This window comes from Rattus norvegicus, chromosome 2 (genome assembly GCF_021556685.1).
Source record: "Rattus norvegicus strain SHRSP/BbbUtx chromosome 2, alternate assembly SHRSP_T2T, whole genome shotgun sequence".
NCBI lineage: Eukaryota > Metazoa > Chordata > Mammalia > Rodentia > Muridae > Rattus > Rattus norvegicus.
Window position 1 is genome coordinate 91,897,349 of NC_141535.1, and position 23,824 is coordinate 91,921,172.

At 37.1% G+C, this 23,824-nt stretch overlaps 1 long non-coding RNA gene across 2 annotated transcripts in view; it reads right to left on the minus strand.

Annotated features, from left to right (window-relative positions):
* Positions 1-23,824, minus strand: part of LOC147996162 (uncharacterized) — a 60,310-nt gene that overhangs the window by 35,435 nt on the left and 1,051 nt on the right. The gene's annotated exons all lie outside the window — the stretch shown is intronic.

Consider the following 23,824-nt stretch of genomic DNA (forward strand, 5'->3'; position numbering starts at 1 on the left):
ATCCATGATCATGGGAGTTCTTTACAAATTCTGATTATCTGTGGCTATTGTGAAGGGTATTGCTTCCCTAATTTCTTCTGTAGCCCATTTATTGTTTGTATATAGGAGGGTTACTTATTTTTTAGTTAATTTTGTATTCAACCACTTTGCTGTAGTTTTGTGTATACTGTCATATCATCTGCGAATAGAGCTACTTTATCTTCTTCCTCCCAATTTGTATTTCCTGAATCGTCTTTAATTGTCTTATTGCTGTGGTTATTACTTTGAATACAATATGGAATTAATACAGAGAGAGTGCATAGCCTTGTCTTGTCCCTGATTTTAGTGGAATTGCATTGAGTTTCTTTCCATTCAGTTTGCTGTTGGCCAGTGACTTGCTGTATATTGTTTTTTATTGTGTTTTGGGATGTGCCTTTTATCCCTGACATCTCCAAGGCTTCTATCATGAAGGGATGTTTTCCAACAGCCTTTTCAGCATCTAATGAGATGATCAAGTGGTTTGTTTTTTCTTTCTGTTTGTTTATATGGTGGATTGTATGATGGATTTTTACATGTTGAATCATGCCTTCATTTCTGAGATAAAGCTTACTTAATCATGGCAGATGATATTTTTGATGTTTTCTTGGATTCAGGTTCCAACTATTTTAATGAGTCTTTTTGTATTAATGTTTCTAAGGAAGATTGGTCTGAAATTTTCTTTCCAGGCTGATTCTTTCTTGGTTTAAATGCCAGGGTGACTGTGGTCTCATAAATTGAAATTGGCAGTATTCCTTGTGTTTCTATTTTATGGAATAATTTGAAGAGTTTGGTATTGGCTGTTTATTAAAGGTCTGGTAGATTTCTGAGCTAAAAACATTGAGACTGGGCTGGTTTTGGTATGGAGAATTTAATGACCTTTTATTTCCTAAGAGCTTATAAGTCTATTTAAATTGTTTACCTGATCCTGATTTAAATTTGGTAAGTAGTATCTACCAAGAAAATTGTCCATTTCCTTTAGATTTTCAAACTTTGTGAAGCACATGTTTTTATTTTAAAGTATGACCTAATAATTTTTTATTACCTCTACATTTGTCGATATCTCCCTTTTTCATTATAGACAGACAGACAGACAGATAGATAGATAGATAGATAGATGATCTTTTAATTTGACTAAGGGGATCTCTATCTTTTTTTTATTTTCTCAAAAAAACAACTCTTTGTCTCATTAATTCTTTGTATAGGTCTGTTTGTTTCTATTTTATTGATTCCAACCTTCAGTTTGGTTATTTCCTATCATCTATTCCTCTTGGATATATTTGCTTCTTTTTCTTCTAGAGGCTTCTGGTGTGGTGATAATTTGCTGCTATAGATCTCACTAATTTCTTTATGAAAGAGCTTAGTACTGTGAACTTTCCTCTTAGTGCTGCTTTCACTGTGTCCCACAAGTCTTGGTTGTGCACTAATTTTCATTGAATTCTAGAAATTATTTCATTTCTTTATTTCTTCCTTGACCCAGTAGTCATTGAATTAGTAATTGTTCAGTTTTCATGAGTTTGTAGGCTTTATATTGTTTCTGTTTTAAAATCCGGGTTTAATTCATGATGGTATAATAAGATAATGGAGTTATGTTAATTTTCGTTTTTTGTTGAGACTTGCTTTGTGAATGAATATATGGTCAATTTTGAAGAAGGTTCTGTGAGATGCTAGAAGAAGGTATTTTTTTTGTGTGTTTTTGTGAAGTGGTCTGTAGACATCTGTTAGGTCCATTTGAGTCATAACATCTGTTAGTTCTATGGTTCTCTGTTTAGTTTCTTTTTGGATGAGAGTGGGGTGTTGTTCTCTCCCACTATTAATATATGAGGTTCAATGTGGTATTTAAGGTTTACTAAAGTTTCTTTTACCAATGTGATTGCCCTTGCAATTGGGGCACAGATATTCAGAATTGAGACATCATCTTGGTGGACTGATCCTTTGATTGGTATGAAGTATTCTTATCCATTTCATTTATTAATTTTTATTTTTATTGGAAGTCTATTTTATTAGATATTTCAGTGGCTACTCCAGCTTGCTTCTTGTGTCTATTTTCTAGGACTACCCAAAAGATGCCCCAACATATAACAAAGACACATACTCCACTATGTTCATAGCAGCCTTATTTATAATAGCCAGAAGCTGGAAAGAACCCAGATGCCCTTCAACGGAGGAATGGATACAGAAAATGTGGTACATCTACACAATGGAATATTACTCAGCTATCAAAAACAATGACTTTATGAAATTGATAGGCAAATGGATGGAACTGGAAAATATCATCCTGAGTAAGGTAACCCAATCACAGAAAAACACACATGGTATGCACTCATTGATAAGTGGATATTAGCCCAAATGCTCAAATTATCCTAGATGCACAGAACACATGAAACTCAAAAAGGATGACCAAAATGCGAATTCCTTCACTCCTTCTTTAAAAGGGGAACAAGAATACCCTTGGAAGGGAATAAGGAGGCAAAGTTTAGAACAGAGGCAGAAGGAACACCCATTAGAGCCTGCCCCACATGTGGCCCATACATATACAGCGACCAAACTAGATAAGATGGATGAAGCAAAGAAGAGCAGGCTGACAGGAACCAGATGTAGATCTCTCCTGAGAGACACAGCCAGAATACAGCAAACACATAAGCAAATGCCATCATTAAACCACTGAATTGAGAACAGGACCCCCATTGAAGGAATCAGAGAAAGGACTGAAAGAGCTTGAAGGGGCTTGAGACCCCATATGAACAACAATGACAAGCAACGAGATCTTCTAGGGACTAAGCCACTACCCAAAGACTATGCATGGACTGACCCTGGACTCCAACCTCATAGGTAGCAATGAACAGCCTAGTAAGAGCACCAGTGGAAGGGGAAGCCCTTGGTCCTGCCAAGACTGAACCCCCAGTGAACGTGATTGTTGGGGGGAGGGTGGTAATGGGGATAGGGTGGGGAGGGGAACACCCATATAGAAGGGGAGGTGGAGGGGTTAGGGGGATGTTGGCCTGGAAACAGGGAAAGGGAATAACAATTGAAATGTAAATAAGAAATACCCAAATTAATTAAGATGGAGGAAAAAAATGAAAAAAATAATTTTTTTATCCCTTTACTTTGAGATAATGTCTATCTTTGATATTGAAATGTATTTCTTGTTTGTAGTAGAATAGTGCATACTATTTTTTTTCATCCATTCTGATAGTCTGTGTCTTTTTATTAAGGAATTGAGTGAATTGGTATTAAGAGATATAAATTAGCAATTATTGCTAATTCCTGTTATTTTGATGTTGGTGGAGGTAGTGTGTGTGTCTGTGTGTGTGTGTGTGTGTGTGTGTGTGTGTGTGTGTGTCTTGTTTTTTTCTAGTGTGAAGTTATTTATTTCCTTGTTGCCTTGAGTGTTGTTATTTTCCTTGAGTAGGAGTTTTCCCCCTATAATTTTCTTTAGGGTTTGACTTGTCGATAAATATTATTTAAATTTTGTTTTGTCATGGAGTATTTTGTTTTCTACATCTATGGTGATTGAAAGTTTTGCTAGGTATAGTAGTCTGGGCTAGTATTTGTGGTGTCTTAGAGACTGCAAGACATCTGCCCAGGCCATTCAGGCTTTTAGATACTCTGTTGAGAAGTCAGGTGTAATTCTAATTCTATTCCTTATATGGTACTTGACTTTTTTTTCTTGCAACTTGCAACTTTTAATATCCTTTGTTTTGAATACTTGGTGTTTTTATTATTACGTGGCAGAAGGTTTGTTGTTGCTGTTGTTGTTGCTGTTGTTGTTGCTGTTGTTGTTGTTGTTGTTGTTGGTGTTGTTTTTCCAGTCTATTTGGTTCAGATCTAGCAGGGTGTCTCCCCTGGGAATTTTATGCCCATGTGGCCTCAGGAATCCATAGTACCAGCATAGCCTAGAGTCTCTGATCCCAGAGTGGCCACCAGGATAGCAGGCAGCATTGTCATTGAGACATGGAAGGCAGAGGACAGTTCACTGTTGTTAGACATGCTTTAAGGGGACTTAGTGAGCAAGGGTTTGATACAGGAGACTGACCTGATTGCACCTGATGGTGGCAGGCCTCCAGGAATGCAACATTGTGGGCTACATAATAGACCATAGGGGACAAGGTACAGTTTACTTATTTGGGTATGCTTTAGGGGGACTTGACAGAAAGGGCATTGGGGGTGTAGTCAGGGTCTTAGCTGGTTGTCACTAGTGCCAGGAGGCCTGCAGAAATGCAAGCAGAGTTGTGGGCTGGAAAAAGGAGCACCATTATTTTATATCAGAGAATGCTGCAGTATTTCCTTACATTTAAGTTCAAATTTTCAATTCCTGAATTCATTGGTAACTTTTCTATTGCTATGATAATATACCATGATCAAGGCACCTCATGGAAAAAAGAGGTGATTTGGGGCATACAGTTCCAGAGAAGTGATAGTCCTTCATGGTGGGCACAGTATGGCAGAAAGTGGCAGGTAGGCACCAGGAGTAAAATGCTGAAAGGTCACCTGTGAACTATAATCTGTCACCACACCTGTCACCACACTTGTCACACCTGTTACCTTAACACCTGCTACCACAAGCATGAAATAAAAAGACCAAACTGCAAGTAGGGTAGGACTAGCTAATCTTAATGTTTCCCCCTAGCAATATGCTTCCTTGAAGCAAGACTTCAGTACTTTGATCTCCCAGGCAATGCCACCGAGAATCAAATGTTCAATTACTAGAGCATATGGTGAATATTTTTTTATTTAAACCAACACATTCCCCCCCTAGGTTTGAATTAAATGCTGTTCAATCTTTTCTCCAAGTTGCTAAATTACAATAGACACATATGACCCTATCGTATTAAGAACCAAATACAACCCAGATCCTCTTTTTCAGAATGCCAGTTCATCAGCTACTGCCCTATCACCTCTTTGTAATGTTTACTTCTCTTTTGCACCTTTTAATTTTAATTTTATTTTCATATGGCTAAATATAATGTATACTGACCTTACTAATTTGGTGTTTCCTTTGGAAACATTTCACTCCCCCCTGTAGTGCTTGGCATTACTTTTTATAATCTCATGCACTGTAATTGGTTTCATTAGAGCATTTTCATACATAATGCTATAGATACTTGGCTCTCATTTGTCCTACATTATGTCCTCTATCTTTTCTCTTTTGGTCCTCTTCTTCCCTCCAAATTGTCCTTTTACCTTCGGGTCAACAATGTGTTCATTGTTCTTTTTCTTGTTTCTTCCTTCCTGACTCCTTCTCAATGTCTACTTTCTGCCTTCACACACACGCACGCATGCACGCACGCATGGTAGGAGGAGGGAAGAGAGAGAGGGGAGATTTATTTTACTGAATGTGATTTCCAGTTACTCCATTTTTCCTACAAATGTGAAGCTGTCTTTCCTCACAGCCAAGTAAAATTCCATGTGTGAAATACACATTTTAGATATCCCTTTGATATGACAATGGGATTTCCCCCTCTGTATTTATTTAAGATGCTTTTGTTATGTCATTATATTCTTGGCATTTGTTTTTACATCATATAAAATCCTAGGTTGACAATTCTTTTCACACAGCACACAAAAGCCATCTCTTCAGGTCTGGTACTGTTGATGGCGGTGCTAAAAAGGAAGCTGCTCCAAGCATCTATGAACTGCTCTGCTTATTCTAGAAAATTCTCCAAGAATTATTTATCCTGATGTCACTTACTCTCATTTTTCTTCATTTCTACTCCTTCTGGAATTCCAATTAAGCATATGTTGTATTTCTGTATGATCTTACTCTACTATTTTTATCTCTGTTTTATGGCTTCCTTCCCATCCTACCACTTCATTGTATTTTGATAATTTCTTCTATTAAATCTTGTAATTCTCAAATGTTCTCCTCTTTATTCATTCAATTGGCTGCTAAATACACCCATTAGCCCATTACATTTTACTTTCAATTATATTATCTTTTCTTTGATAGTCTATTCAGTTAATTTTCAAATCTGCTTGGTGCCTTTTATTGTTCCCCACAACCTGAGGATCTCAAGCCTGTTTTCAGTGAAACACAGTAAGTACCACAGACTAAGCTGCAGTGTTGGAGGTTCAAGCTTTATAGCTCTTGTCTCTGCAGGTAATTTCCTCCTTCTAGTCCTTATGTTTGTTTGTTTGTTTGTTAAATTTAGTTTGTTTGGTTGGTTTTTATAACTCAACTCCTTGTCAGCTGCATTTTGAACGTAGCATTTATTTGTGTGAATCCTTTAAGGTCACATTGTCATGATTTCCTCCACCCAGCATTCTTCTGAAAACCACTTTTAGACAAGACCCCTTTCAAGGAAACAGACAGTACAGTACATTTTGAACAGACCAGGTGATGCAATCTGTCCTGCAGGTCACAAATACTGAGCTTATGATATATACTATGAGATTTCTCCCTGTTTGCTATTCTCCATGGAACCAGGGCTTGGCTATTTTCCTGATCATGTCAGTTGTTGACGAAATTACAAGGAAATTCTGCCTGCAGCTGTATGATTTTGGTAATTAAATTATTTTAATGTAAAAGACTTTTGCAAAACTCGGAGAATTTAAATTAAAAAAAAGATAAATAGCCAAACATAGATTTAATAAAAACAAAAAAGAATAACACAGTTCATGGAAGCATAATAAAAAAATCCAATGACTAAATGTTAAGTTAGACTGAGAGTAAGAATAGGTGACTTGGAGAAGCAAAGACACTTGCAGCCTATCGTATCTGAGGTAGTGATCTTTGCAAAGCTGAGTGTTTTGTTTGATTTAATTTTATTTCATTAGCTATTCAATGAAAAGACTCTTGTCTATTTTAGTTATTTAATAAATAATTCAATATATGGTTATAGTTTTAAAAATAAGCTGAATTTATAAAATGATAGCAAATAAACACTATGCAAAATACAGAAAAGAGAAAATTTAACAACCATAGAGTGTGAAAACACATCAAGAATACTTTAAAAGCAAACCATGTGGGCTTTTTGACATGTTGAGAAACAAACAAATTTCTTTGGTAACTGCAATTTTTTTGTATTATCATTTGTATTTCTAAATCTACATGGCTAGCTCAAACAGCTGAGGCTAAATCGAAATAACTTGGGTTCGTGCTAGACAATTTGACTTGATATACAGGAATATTGGCTCTATCCATGGTTTTCACTTACATTACACCTGTAATGATTTGAATGAGAAATGATTCCGTAAGCTCATGTCTTCCAATACTTTGTACCCAGTTGACCTGGAACCTTTAGGATGTAGTCTTACCGGATGAGAAATTTGAGCTATAGCACAGTTTATGGTTTTGTAACCTGGCCTCACTTCCTCTCATTGATGCTTCTTGTATGCAGAAGAAATGTACTAAGGTTTCTTCCTGACTTCTAGAAAGGGATGCCATGCTGGGATGTATATTCCCTTGAATTGTAAGCCAAAATAAATTTTGTCTTTGCTAGCTTGCCTATATTTTATCACAGCAACTAGAAATCAGTACAAAAATCAATGATTGGTGTCTTGGGGCAACATCCTGTAGCCCTATAGAAGATATAGTAAACTGTACACCAGTGAATTGTTTCAGAGTGCATATTCTCAATAGAAAACAACCTGAAGCAGTATCAGAGCCCTGCTTTTGATTAATGCCAAAATGACAGTTAAATTCATGCCCATGTAGACAAATCTATAGGTGGCTGGAGAATTCATCTCGCTCATCAATACATGTCACGGAAAGGATTTTCAGATTTTTTTTTTCACTTTGTCACATTTGAACCAAGTCTATTTAGGTTCAGATTTTATACATTGTTGCATGATTGTAAGGCTGAGTGAGAAGGCATACACAACACAGGGTTAACTTAAAAAGTTGAACATGTGAGGCAAGGAAATAGGATTGTGTGAGTAAGATTAGAAAAACAGCATTTACTATGAAATTTCCGAAGAGAGTTTTATGGCATACTCAATGGTAACTACACAATAGAATGACTCTCAGGAAAGTTCCTAGCACTGTCTGTCAGTGTAAGGTGACAGCAGCTCACTGAAGAACACTTCATTAAGAGGTGGCTGAGTGGAAAGTTAGCTTGATCCACGTGCATTCAGCCCTAACTCTTGACATGTACTTATGGTAGCTAATATTTAAGTAAATAAAAGCATCTTCGAAATGACTACAATAAACCCTGAGCAGCTCTTAGCCCCCGATCTGCATCCCTTCCGCCTTTTTTCCTGTTGTGCACACTGCTTATGCATTCAGAAGCTCAAGGCTTCAGGTATCTTTCTAAGCAAAATACTTAGATTTGTGTTCAAGAAGACACAGATTACTCTTTGGAATTATTTTTTCATTGTAGCATCAATGAAAATATGAATAATTCTAATACTTTTAGAATTTAATTAAGGAGTTCTAGAGTCCTGAAGATTTGTAAAGGGTAGAAAGGCTTTTTAACTCAAATTATTTGAAGATTTAGCCTTTTAAATACGCTTAGAAGAAAGAAAAATAGTGTTTAATAGTTTGATAGACCTTAAAATAAGTAAGCATTTTAAAATAATAAAATTCAAAATATCTCCAAATGAATTCTTGATCTAGGCACATATCCTCAGTATTTGAAGTGATTTACACACACACACACACACACACACACACACACACACACACACAAAAACAACTCCAAAATTCGGTCACTTGAAAGAAAAATAATTTCTTTCAGATATCAAGATCATGAGGGCAGTTCTGCTGATCTTATCTAGTCTTACTTGTTCATCTAAAGGTCTACTTGTCTCATCCAGACTTGGCTTAATTGCAGAGCCTGGCTCAGCTCTGCATGCCTTATCTATCTCCTGGATCTAGCTAGCCTCAACGTGTTGACGTGGGCACCATGTAAATATGAGGCTCCAGAGAGCAAGTAGGAACATACACAGCTTCTAAAGAACATTTTCTGAAACGGTGAGGCATCAACCTAGAGAGACATTTACTGAGGCAAATCATGTAGTCAAACTCAAAATCAAAGAAGGAGAAATAGTCTGAATTTCTAGAGTTAAGACTTAGTAATGACACTTAAATGCATAAAACACTCTACAACAGTATCTATTAACAGCAAATGCTTGAAATTAATAAGCAACTATTGAATAATGGAATTAATTGGAATGTTTTCTTTTTTATTTCACATTTTGCTCTCAAATTAAGTAGAGGAAAAAAGTCACCAGAATATTGTAAAATTCTCTGGTTCTTGATTTTAAACGAAGATTCTAATTATTTTTACTGAGTGGTTGGATGGTCATAAGAGTTTGCTCACAGATGCCAATGACTTGGTTCCCCTTAGGACAATGGCAGGAATCAGGTGATGAACTTCCTTTTGAGTGCTCATGTACCAGAGCACATCCAGCTGTTAGAGGATCCTCCGCAATGATCAAAGAGAACAAGGATGCTATAACCTTGGCCCTGGAACATGGACTGTGACAAGTGTACCAGAGGAGAAGTATGAGCATGGGGAGTAGGCAGCACTATTAATAGCAGATCTGGAGAACTCCCTGTCTTCTAGGTCAGAGTTAGGGTCCTCTGTTGAGTCTCTCAATAAGAACAAAACGAAGCCTCACTAGTGCTCCTGCACATATCCTGTAAGCATGTCAGCATGCAGAAGCATTCTTTCCACATTTTCTTCATGCCCCTCTGTGGAGATGCTGGGCAATGACCCTGAACCTGTGTGACTCGTCTCCTTGTACAGTTTCTGCTTGGTTACTTCCTGCGAAATGCCTCTGTTTTCCCAGTCATTTCATAATCTAAAGGGTTTGAAGATTGTTCTTGTCTGCTCTCCTGTCATTTACTACCTGAGTGTTTTAGGGAAATCCTGTTGGGGAAAATCTCCTATTTAATATGAAGCTTCTCTCATCTTTTCTTCTGAGATGCCTGTTATGTATACTAAAGTAGGCAAGAACCAGCGCTGACTACATCATAGTAAGATTTACAGAGCCTGGAGTTGAGAAGGGAAAATTGTGTTGGATCCATTGGACTTCTGATTGTCTCTGAGTATGTTCATATATTGAGGATTATTCAAAAACATATACCCTCTACATTTTCTGATTATAAAACATTCATACACATACTAAATTGAGTGAAATCAATGTATGGATTACATTATACAATAAAGGGCAGCAACAGTCATTTCTTGTTCTTATACTCCTTATCCATCTCCATAAGACAAAGCCATGGAAAAGATCTGGTCTGACCCTCTTTTATACATGTCATATTTTTTGTTTGTTTATTTCCTAAGAGAATTTTTCCTAAGTATGTTCTGTTTTTTGAAATGTTATATGAGTAGACAAAGCAACAATCTATAACTTAATTTGACATGACACTCTAGGAACTGTGACATGATCTGTGTAATTACAGGATAGGTATCTCTCTGGCCTGGAATTCCCAAATAGACTCTGACTGGCCAGCAAGCTCTAGGGACCCACATGACTTCATTTTCCTGGCTCTTGGACTACAGTGCTGGCTGTGTTCTGGGGATTTTTCACATAGGTTCTGAGTATTGACTTCAGGTTCCTGAATTTGCAACAGAAAAGTTCTTCTGACTGGTTTATCTCTGCATCCCTTAATATTAACCATGCAATAGAAGTAAAGTGATCACTTAAAACATATATTTTAATATTTTAATATAAAATAAATAAACTGAAGTAACAGATAGAAACAGACCAAAGAAAGAAAGAACTATGGCAATAAAAATCACCCTTGTTTTTAATTTGATCGCACAGTTCTGTGAAAGCAAAGAAAAAGTGGCAGGGATAGATTGGAAGTGTGTTTTTATATTCGTGCTCACTTACTGTGGTATAATTATGAATATTAAAATCAGATAAAGTGCTAATTAATAAATAATAATTCTCACTGTGGAAATCACTTTTTAACAATGTGGACTAATTCCCAAGGAAGACATAGAACTTGTAAAACCTTTGCAAATCTGTAAGCTGAAGTTTTTAATACACTTTGTTAGGTGTTGGACAATTTGGAGGTCTCCATCAATCTCTGCTGAGACGTTAGAAGAACGTTAAGTGTTGTGGAAATTTCTGCTTCTTGCCACAGGTGGTCTGGATGTAAGTGAATATATCAAGCTGAGAACAGAGGCAAGCCTTTTAAACTGTCAAACTCCTATGACAAGTTCACCCCTCTCATCACTGCTGATGACAAGCCTATAACCCTTACTAAGCACAACACAGCAATGTGGTGACATTTCTTACATCTTGAGTAATCCCAGGAGAACTCAGTCCAAGAATGTCAATAATCCAAACCTTACTCAAGCCATATTGGGTCTGATCAGCAAATATCAATCACCTCTCTACTTCTTCTATGTACTACAAGAATAAACAAAATAATCACTTTGTTCTTTCAGCACCTATCAAAAGCATTTTATTGTTTTTTTAAAAGATGATCTCAGATCTTCATGTCCACTGCTACTTAATGTATGAAAGGACCATTTCACCTATTTCCTCAACTAAGAGTTCTCTCTACCCAGAATTTCTGTCATCTACATTATTCGTTCTAATGTTTTGTTTGAAATGAAAAATTAATCCATTAATCCTATGGCACATTTTGCTTGGATTCCCCAAATTGCTGAATTGTGCAATGAAATAGTTTTAGCTTGCTGTGCTAATGGAAATACAAACTCCAATTTATTCTCTTTGTAAAGGAAGACCACATCATTGCTATTCTTAATCTTTTTTCTAAAATTTAGAAAATTCTAATTTAGTCATAATTTTCTCCATTTCATATTTGAGTACAAAGCATCTTTGCTTTTATTTATAAATTTAAGGAGATTATTTGACTTTAGTGACTTAGACCCTCAACTACTACATGGTAAAAGAAGGAGTTTCCCATACTCTAGTTTCTTTTACTTCTCAACAATCCAAAATGCACATGTAAATTATTAATAAAGACACATTAGTTAATGTATAAAGGCATATTTGAAGCATATGAATTAGATATGCAAATCTAAGCAGCAAAGTTAATGAAAAGAAATAACTTTAGTCAATACCTCCATCTACATATCTTGAAAATGAAGAATCATATTATTTTATATTTACCTTAAATTATATGCAATACATTTAAGTGAATGGTCATGCATGTATATGTATATGTATATGTATATGTGTATGTGTATGTGTATGTGTATGTGTATGTGTATGTGTATGTGTATGTGTATATGTATATGCATATGCATATGCATATGCATATATACACACACACAGTGGAAGACACACACACATACAGAGAGAGAGAGAGAGAGAGAGAGAGAGAGAGAGAGAGAGAGAGAGGGAGAGAGAGAGAGGGAGAGAATGTTAAAGAAAGTTAAGACACTTGGACTAAAAGTCTAAAAATGCTCCCAACAATAACCACAGGCTAACAAAAATTCTAGTACTGAGCATAAGAAACCTACTTTTTAATGGTTTGACAGGGTAGTCCAAGTGACTCCCACAACAATATAGCCCTTGGCTGCTCCTCAGGGGTTGAGGGTAGGTCCCCATTGCTTCAGACTGCATATACTTAGGACATTGGATTTCAATGATTCAATCTGTATCTGACTAATTCCTGTGATCTACCTTCCATGATTCAAGGAAATACTGTGCAAGTAGCCAAAAGAGGAGAACAATTAAACACTACTACCCTGTGGCAATACCTTTGTTATTACACTAAAACTTATGAAAATATTTATTACCAACATATTTATAATGCTACATTTTGTTTAGTATTATCTGACCATCATTACATTAATTACTGTGATATACATATTTATATATTTACATATTTATAGTATATATATATATATATATATCACAGTGATATTATAGCTGAAAAAAGCACGAAGAGAAAACCTCCACAGGACCAGCTAAAGGCTACAGCATATCAAATCAAAGCACACCTATGCCCTTGACAAATGAGTGTTCAGATTCAATTGAAATACTGCATTTTGTATTACAAAGTTCCTTTTAGTAACCCTAGAGAGAATAAAAATTGATGTTCATAAATATATTTTTAAATTTTTTTTGCTTGTGGGATTTAAGAAAATTTCATCAAAATCATTTTTCTGAGCTTATTATTTCAACAAGAAGAAATGCTCTGCAGGCTTTTGTTATTAAAGAATGTGCTTATAGTGTGATAATTTATGTCTAGTTCGTTAAGCAGGTGTTCTGGGCAAGATAATATAGGGGAAACGGCAAACATGACACACTGTTTTCCATTAACCCCTCTGGCACTGGCAGACGGAAGTTCTCCTTATGAAGGCTAATCCATTTTGCTTAATGCTTAGCATTTTCATATCACAGCTCTGGGTGCCAAGGGTTTTCTATCTGAAGTACAAGGAAAGCATGTGGCAATTTTGAGCACCCAGTTAGTTATCCCTTATGAAAATCAATTGGTAAAAGTCAAAGCTGTGAAACTCAGAAAGGCTTTGCAGAGTGTGTCATACCAAACCAGGAAGCCTTATTCTTCTTTAGAAGTACTGAGTCTATAAGTTCATTTTTATTAAATTGATGAAAGAACTATAAATATATAAACAAATGCTATTACATATACATAAATGCATGCTATTTTCATCCCTTGGTGATTTCCTTGAACTAGCATTTAAGGCTATTTAAAAAGATACTCAAGAAAGATAAAATTTCAAAGGAAAAGGATGGAAATATAAATATATCTATTGACTTGCATACCCAGAGTTATACACACAGAGAAGGCTGGGCTCCCTGTTAAATTCACTGACTAGATTGCTTTGTCAACTGGATATAAGTTACTTTGAGCATTATGCATGATTTGCAGTTTACCACATTCCTCATGGCCCTGCTATCATGATTTCTAATCTGCTTTACTCCGTTTTTTTCAAGTCACCAGAGTTGTGTGAATTAGTAAATCCTACCTAACCATTTATCTCTGCAAATTATGGCCCATTAACTTCCTTACTTAGTTTAAATTTTTCAGAATTCAATACTGTAATACATACCATTGCTCATATTTAAAGCCTTTCTAGTCTTTGGCACAGGATCAAAGAAAATGCAGCTTACAAAAACAGCCATTTCAAGAAGTGCTGCAGAAACAACTGGTCACCCATACCTCACACAATCAATGATATTAGTGATGTATATAAGCACAGACCTCACGTTCAAAAAAAAAAAAAAAAAAAGCCTTGCTCTGCTCATGAAAAATTGACTGAGAGACTTCAATTTTACTGAAGACAAAAATGTATCCATTAAGATAGGAGATTTCCAGTTCAATTTCATATCAGGTAAACAAAGAATAACTAACAAAGGAAGAGTGTAACTTTTAAAGTATAAGTACATTCCACACCACTCTGGAGAAATACATGAATGGTTAACTTGCACCAAAATCAACAGGAGAAACCAGCAATGACTTTAGTCGTGGTGATTCACGTTCACAGTCAAGATATCAATGCCCAGTATTTTAAGTAAAAGGCATAAGAATAAATAGACTATGCTGCAGATGAAAAATCTTTCACAAGAGCCTGAGGTTACTAAAAAAACTCATTTCTTATCATCTTCCCGGACCAGCCATCTTATGTCCACGAGCAGAGTATGTGGTCATTGTCTACGTAGAATATTGCATTAAAGATGAAACGCCCTCTGGTGCTCTCTTTTAAATATGATGGGTGAGAATATGAGTGGGAATATCAAACACATACTTGAAATCAAGGACCTTAGTTGCTTTACCTGACTGCATTGTTTCTCTGTCAAAGAAGATGCCCAGAAAAAGCTAGCCAGGAAAGAACATCATTGGTCTTTTTACTTTTGTCTACCAAAAATGAGAAACCAGAACCAAGAAAACAGGATAAAACTGATTAAGTCCTTTGGTGAGTCAGTAACTCAGGATAATATTTTCCAATAATTTGAATTTATCCATGCAAATGTTTACCTATACAGTTAGCTACAAACTTTTGCAAAACAACGTTGTACCACTTTAATTTTCCTTGACATCAGCTCCGCTCTTCACATATGAGATAGGATCTCCATCCTCACCATCCTTGCAAGGACCCAAATGGTCCTGATAGAGATGCTGAGAGGCACTTTTGTTCTGGAAACATTCTTACAGATTTCATGATAATTGGTTGGGATCAAAGCCATTGTGTTTGGACTGCAAATAGTGAAACAAAGTCCTCATACACTTAGTTAGGTGAGGAAAGAACGGTTTATGGGCTGTCAGGATGAGGTACAAAGATATCAGTTAATAGTTTGCTCACCTCCCAAGTTCAGTAAGACAGTGAAGTCATAGATAAGTGAAAAGCATGTGTGTGTTTATGTCATAGAGAGCCATGACATTCTAGGTGAGGGAACCTATAGTTATAGTCCATGGGTCTGAGGAGGACTGAGCTCTGGGCCATGAGATGTTGGCAATCAGAAAGAGCCTAGACATGCGAGAGTCTGCACGCATAGAAAGAAAGCAAGAGACCTTGAAGATGAACAATCAAAAAGAATTTTGCCCAGCATCCCAAATATTATTGAAAGCCAACTAACAGGCCACATGAGAAATGCTTACCTCAATAAACTTTCTTGCTCCTCACCATATAGCCCCCAATCTCAGCTTATCTACACAAAAAAGGCAGCGTCTCTCCAAGTCCTGAAAGCTAGTTAGGGCCAGAGCAGAAAAGTCTTTCTCTAACTTTACTCCTCCAAGTCTGATTCCTTCATTCTAATAATTTTCACTTGCAGTTCTTTCTATGTGAAACCATAATGCTCAATAGCCCATCAGATAATGAGAAGAACTTTCTGGGACTCAGATCTAATAGTGATTAAAAGTCTTCAGCTGCAAATTAACCTGCCTGGATGTGAGGCTTAGCTCCATTACTTATTAAGTAGGTGAAATTAACACCCCAGTTTCTCCACTTGTGAAACAGGAAGCAATGCTACTAATGGCATTATTTATAGGGTTACAGTACTTGGGTCAATGCTTGATATATGACAAATCCACTGGCTCCTATAAGTTACGAAGCTTGAAAATCATTTGCAAGGATAGGTAAATTACCTTTGTCCAGGTTCTATCCATCTCTACTATGTAAGACACGTACAGACAAGGGCTTTGGAGGGTGAGGTACTGATGGGAGCAATATGGTGAGCGGCAGAGAGGCTTACAAGCTAAGCATTTCTCACATGTCCTTTTATTTGAACTACCAGAAATATTTGGGACAGTGGGTAAAATCCTGACCTTCTGTATGAAGAAGGAACAGTTTCCTCTGAGGACTCATCACAGTTTAGGAGAGAAAGAGAAAAGAAAAAGCAAAACAAGTATAACCTAATTGAAAGAGAAGAACAAACATCTAAATATAAGCTAAGTTGCTCAAATAGGAAACATATTAACAAACAATAAATCTACATCTATATAAAGGAGCTCCATGAGTTGTCAAGATTCTATAAAAACATACATTCATTAGCAAGATAAAATTGTGGGCTAGTTTATAAAATTTGATGAAAATTCATTATCATGTATAACTAATTATGATGAAAGAGAGAAAAATATAGAGTTTAATGGAGAAAACAGCTATTAACATAACAAAACACAGAGAGAAGCCTTATGATAGGCATTTTTAGGCTTATATGCACACATATGGGAACACAAGTATGTGTAATTGCAAACACACACACACACACACACACACACACACACACACACACACTTCTCTGTGCACAGACATATTGTGTGACCCAGCATCTGTACTGATGTGTCACTCACCTTACCTCCTTCATCCTTGCCAATTTTAATGAGTAAGGTTAGTGAAGACACAAATCCTGGTGATTTTGTCTGGTTCACATATCATTGCTCAACTAAAATTTCTTATCTCTGGGGGAACTCAAAAAGGCTATATTTTTCTTTGTTTTAATTAGAAAAAAAGAGCTTCTCATACAATATATCCTGATCACAATTTTCCTTCCCCCAAACCATACCAGATCCTTCCCATCCCCCTAGTCACCTTAAACCATACCCCTTCTTTTTCTCTTAAAACAAAACAAATAAAAAAACAAGAAATTCAAACACACACACACACACACACACACACACACACACACACACACACGAAAGAAAAAAAGCACAAAACCCAAAACATACAAGCAAAAGGTCAAAAACACAAAGGAAAAAAAAGAACAAAAAAATGGCCCAATAAAGCAATATAAAACAAGAAAATGTCTACAGAAGTAGTTTGTTTTGTGTCGGTCTTCTACTCCTGAGCACAGAGCCTGCCCTAAGGTATGGTTAATACACTTAGTGAGACTCCACTAGAGAAAACTAATTTCTCCTTCACTAGACAGAAACCGTACACTTCTGAAAGGGTCACCTGTCCTTGAGTTCTGCTTCCTGTCCTCCAGTTTCTCTGTAACTATTCTAGACAGACTGGCTATGATGTGTTACCACTAGAACTGTAGAGATTTTCCTAGGACCTTCCCAGTTCCCCATTTTCTTCAGGCGTTGTACTTACTCATTAGACATAATGATGTATGTAATTCAATATTAAATTAGGTGCATCAGTGGAAATTCCACTTGGAAAAAAAGAAGCAGAATTTAGGTGAGGTTATTTTCCCTATTAAACTGCAAATACTATGATATACCTGTAAGTTCGTTTGATAAAAATGTCAATTTAACAATAACTTTCAATTAAGGAAGAAAAGATTTATTTGGCAAAATTATAGAGCATTCAATATATTCTACCTGTTTTATGGAAGAAGAAGAAAAAGAAGAAGAACAAAAAAGAAGAAGGAGGAGGAAGAGAAGAAGAAGAAGAAGAAGAAGAAGAAGAAGAAGAAGAAGAAGAAGAAGAAGAAGAAGAAGAGGAGGAGGAGGAGGAGGAGGAGGAGGAGGAGGAGGAGGAGGAGGAGGAGGAGGAGAAGAAGAAGAAGAAGAGGAGAAGAAGAAGAAGAAGAAGAAGAAGAAGAAGAAGAAGAAGAAGAAGAAGAAGAAGAAGAAGAAGAAGAAGAAGAAGAGGAAGAGGAAGAGGAAGAGGAAGAGGAAGAGGAAGAGGAAGAGGAAGAGGAAGAGGAAGAAGAAGAAGAAGAAGAAGAAGAAGAAGAAGAAGAAGAAGGAGAAGGAGAAGGAGAAGGAGAAGGAGAAGGAGAAGGAGAAGGAGAAGGAGAAGAAGAAGAAGACTCACAGAACTACCAAATACTTCCTGCTGGATAGGACTATCCATCAAATTCCTTGGGGCAAGTTTGATTTTCACCATCAGGATATCTAATTTCTTCTTGTTGTTTCTTCTTTGTCCATGACTACTTAACAAGCCACAACCCACTTCCACTAACAGGAGCCAACCAACAACCAACACTCCACCCTGTGGCTCAGGGCCCTAGCATTTATACACCTTTGAAAAGTCCCCAGAATTCCAACATCACACAGTCGAAGACACTGTCTACCACTGGCACTACCACTAGTCCTTCATGAGTCAAATCATTCTCATCTGCTCTGGACAATCTGAAGAGCCCAGTTTCCCACACTTGAAATTAAAGTGAAAACATTCTTACAATATTTCTGTGGTTTTCAAAGAAACCAAAACTCCCAAATTCTCATTACAGGGATCTGAGTCAGAACGACAGCCCAGAGCTCACTCACACAGAACAGCTCACAGTAACAAAGGTCAGCACATAGTGTGGAAAGAAAGCAGCATCTCTAGATAGATCTCTCTCTGACTGTTGAAAACAACATCCGGAAACCATGAAAGAGGATTCAGAAAGTTTTCCCAGTGGAGCTGGTATTTCAGTGGGTGTGGGATCTTCAAATGAATGCGAAAGAACTTAGAAAATGAATCATCAGAGGCAAAAGCAGAAATAAAGTCCCCAATGCTGCCACTGTCAGATTCCAACAGGGTTCACACCACTGTCCTGTCTGCTATACAGCACCGCCACTTGTCATAGATGTCATGACAGAGCTGATACATTGAGGAGTCCTCAGGAAGACAATTAGTCTCACCCTTGCAGGTTAGGATGCCATGGGTTGCTCATGAGGGCATGGCATGCAGAAATCTATGGAGGGTGTTAAGGAGGAGGTACTGGGGATGGCCTGTACGTCTCTACTGAGAACAGAAAGTCCTAAAAAATGAAATGACATCAGCAGAGGGCAATGGTTAGGGTCTGAGAGAGTAAAATGTCCCCTCATAGAACAAACTGCCATTTTTAAACAAACTGCCAAGGAATGTATTCATTTGTAGTTTGGAATTAAAATTTAACCATTTCTGATGCCAGGGGGTACTGAATATATGTGAATATATGTTCTTTGTGGACTTGTCTATGAGTCACAAATAACCATGCTTTTTTTTTTCTTTTTACAAGAATCTAAAGTTAGATTGTGAAACAAGAACGAAATTCAAGTAGCTCATGAATATAAAATATATTACACTGCCAAAATACATTCCTTAGAGACACACAGATAAAGGGAGATTTGCGGATTCTAATATTTAAAGTTATATTCATGTCACATTTTGGCAACTTGAGGATGGAGAAGCAGCACCGAGTAAGGCATATGCCTGTAAGCACTGTGCTTTGATTTGGCCTATTAACCATTGCAAAAGGGAGAAAAAGAGAGAAGAGGAGGAAGGGGGAGGGGAAAGAAGAGATAGAAACCTTTAAATGAAATAAATATAACTTTAAAGAGATGTTTTCATTGATAATGTAAATGTGGCAAACATTCACTGAGGAATATTATTCAGCCATAATGAACAATAGAATTGGAATCATAAACTGTTAGATAAATGGATGAAATTAGAATACAGATCATATTGAGTAAGGTGACCCAGACTCAGGAAGACAAATGTCCTATGTTCTCTTCCATTTCACATGCTGAACTCCAAATCTTTATTTGTGAGTACATATGTAAGCTGCTTGTATTATGAATGCTAATTTTGCTCCCTAAAAAACTCTTTATATGAGAGTGTCAGCATGTAGCTCCTGGGAACCTGCCCTCAGTTGGTTCTGACTGGTAAATAAAGATGCCAACAGCTAATACTGGGAAGGACAGACAGAGGCAGGAGTTTAGGATTCCCAGGCTTGAGCAGGAGGAGATAGAGATCCACCATGCCTGGAGAGGAGCAGAGACACCATACCTAGGAAGAGGGCAAGACAAAGAGGCATAGCTGTCATGTGAAGGAGTCAGAAATGTGAGGTCTAGAGGACTGCCCAACTGGGTCCAGAGCCACCAAGATAGAACATAGAAATTAATAAGTAATATATTGGAATTGTCTGTGGGAGGTAGATTCTAGCAGCATGCAGATTAAGCAGTGGCCCAGCTATTGTGTGGATTAAGGCATATTAAAATGTAAAGGCTATGTGTGCGTGTTTCATTCTGGAACATTAACCATTGGGGCAGGTAGCAAACCATGCCATCAGAGGGATTAATTAATATTTAATGTTACATACATATTCTGAAGTGGCTTCAGAAAAAAAAAGAGTAAAAGGGACCATAGCTGGGATGAGAAATGAAAGCAATAAGAACAGAGCTATCAAGGTGTAAGTCGGATGATAAGAGACATGGGGAAGCCTTAATTAGGGAGGTGAAGAGACAATACAGAAAGATGGAGGATGCTAAAAAAACAGTACTTATGTCTGCGGAGGGTAAAAATAATATAAAGATATCTGAAAAAAATATAAGGAATCATACTCTTAACTATCCACTAAAGAACACAAACTACACATATGTCTGTATAAATATACATATATATTTTAAATAAATTTTTCGTCTGGTTTGACAATTTTCCTTCTAAGAGCGAAAGACCATCTAACAAAAAAAATTGGGGCATCTTTTGATGCTGTCAAAACATCATAGACTATTGAATCTGCCCTGAGTTTCTCCCCAGAACTAAACCGTCCCATTGTAAAAGACGCCATGCACTCCAAACAGGGAGCGCAGAGGCATTTGGGCTGTAAATGATTGAAATTCTTCCTTCAAGGACAGCTTTATGGTACTAGGAAGCACAGTGAAAGCTTCCAATGGAAGGAAGGAAACAACAGTCCTAGGAAGCACTGACACCTATGAGCTACAACAATGGTGAGCTGAAGGGCACAGTAGTGCCACATATGACTTGGCACTAAACCAACACCTCAGTAATTGTATTTAAAAACATGCTCAAGGAAAGGGAAGCATGGCTGGTACTGGAAACCTAGCTAACAATCCCGGGCTAGTGAATCTTCGAAAAGAGCCTGCAACCTTTTCCTCTTTACTGAACCAACATGATCCCTAACTACATTCTAAACATTTGTCCTTATACCTGTAGACAAGTGTAGTTCTTATCTGTCTTCACGGAAACCTTTCTTTGAAATGATGGAGACCATCACAGAAAACTATAAACAATCAAAATACAAAGTTATGGACCCCAGTCCCAAACGATGCATCCCCAGAATAACTCCAGCACCTATGGCTCAGGGGACAAAGCAGAGGATCAGGAAGTTAAATGTGAAATTGTCTCTTCGTGATCTAGTTACATCCATAAAGTCTCACCAACATGACTAAGCATGAGCTGGAGAATAGCAAGAACAGTAGACATGACAGTGGACAGGGAAAATCCCAGAAGACCACAACTAGTCTACACAAAGAAGGGGATTAAAGAATTCTGCGAACAGGAGAAGTCATATTCTCCAGAGAAGAGCACACCAATCCAATTCCAACGGTCAACCTGAAAAGATGATTGAATAATATTTTAAGCAAACTGAGCAGGTTGTATCTACATATCTAGGTGTATATATGTGTGTATATGAACAACAGTGAAAAAAAGGGGTGTGAAATGGACAGGAAGCAAAAAGGGTATATGGGAAGGTCTGGAAGGAAGGAAGGAAGGGAGAACTGCTATAATTAGATTATGATCTCAGAAAATAAAAGAAATAATTTCAAAAAGATACATATTTTAAATAAACCCATTTAAATATTTAGCATATAGTTAGTTCTAAAGAATCATGCCTTTCCTAAATTTCCAGCACTCGAATAAAGGTAGAAAGTTTTAGTAGCTTAACTATTAGCTCTCATTATTAATTATTTGATTCAATTTGGCTGAATAGACTACTCTAAATAATACAGCTGCAATCTGACTCTTCCAAGTGGTAAAAAAAAATAAAAAAATAAAAAAAATGTGCCCGCTCCCCATCACCTACCTCAGGCAAGAGCAGAATAGTCACTGCGATACACAGCAGAGAGACCATCAGTTTCCAGTGGAGAGACTCAGTTCCCACTCATTAGCGTTTTCTTACCTCAAAACTGATGTCACTCCAACAGCAATGGAAATCTACACATCTATTTCTCCAAAGAGTGTACCTGCTTAATGCCCAGTCTTTTGTTCCTTGCATTAGCGGGTGCTGCCTAATGCATTTGGACACTTGTAGGCAGAAATTTTTTGCAACCTACTTTTTTTTTCAACCTCTCCTCTAGCCCACCATCCAGCAGAGGTAGTGGAAAAGTTATTAGGATAGAGGAGAAGTGGGCCTGTTCAGCAATAGTTCTTGGAGAGTGAATTTGATCTTGGGCATCAGTTCAGTCCCGTAGCAAACATCTATGGGTCAGCAGCTGCAGACCAGTCCTCTAGGCAGGTAGATCCCAGGCATGAACCAGCAGCTACTGTCTAGTCCTTTCAGCAAGAAGGCACCAGGCAGCCAACCGACCCAAGGCAAGGCCAAGGAAGCAGCAAACTGCCACAGGAACCTCAAGAGTGGTTCTTGGTCAAATTTCTCTCAATGGTGACAGCATCATCACAGGTTGAGCTGAACAACACTATGAAAGGGGAACCAAGGCATGTGTGGCTCTAGTGAAGAAAAGCAAGGCAGAGCAAACCAAACCAATGCTCAGTGCTCGTCTCCCACTGTCTGTGAGAGATGAAGGATCCTGCATCAAGCATCCTTTCACATGCTTGCTATATCCAAACATCCTTTCACCATGTCTGCTTCAGGAAAGTTCTTTCACATATTTGCTTTCACAAGACATCCTTTTACCTGTGTGTCGCAGCAAAACATTATTTGACTTCCTAAATTTCCAAAGAACTAGAAGTGTTCACTTCAGATATTCTTCATCATTAGTCCTTAGTTCTACAGAAAAGTCTTACTTGATCACTCTAAGGAGAATCCTCCAACTAACAAAATCTCATGTTTGAACACTGATACATGTACACACACACACACACACACACACACACACGTCTTTACTCACACACCCGTAAACACACACATATACACTCATCTGTACATACATACATACCAATACATACACCTTGTATACATACACTTGTACACATACACATGTATCTCTACACATACGTGCTCTCTCTCTCTCTCTCTCTCTCTCTCTCACACACACACACACACACACACACACACACACGCACACACACACACACACACACACAGATACATCCTATTGTACTCCAGTATATTAGTATATCAAATCAAGTGTGTATTCTTAAAATGTGAGTTGAAAACCTTCAAGGAAACTATCAAATTTATCATTATTACTATAGTTTCCAACTCTGTTTTAAGGAATATTTAAGAGACCATTTGCCTTTTGAATTGTCAGTGTCTCAAAACTATGTGAAGTTTGAAAACTCACAATATGGTTTCAGGTTCACTATTACAGCAAGTGTTGAAGTTCCAAACTCTTTTCAATGAAAAATGGTCATATTACACATAGACGATATGTTACGAACATACCTTAAACCATTAATATAAATGCAATTCCATGTTTTTACACATGTAACATTTAAACATTCCATATACCATATATGTATTCATATGCTTTAACTAAATATTACTCATATGTATTTAAGCATACATAGGCATTTATATAATCATAAACAAAGTATCTATACAGTCTGTAAATAGTATATTATAAACT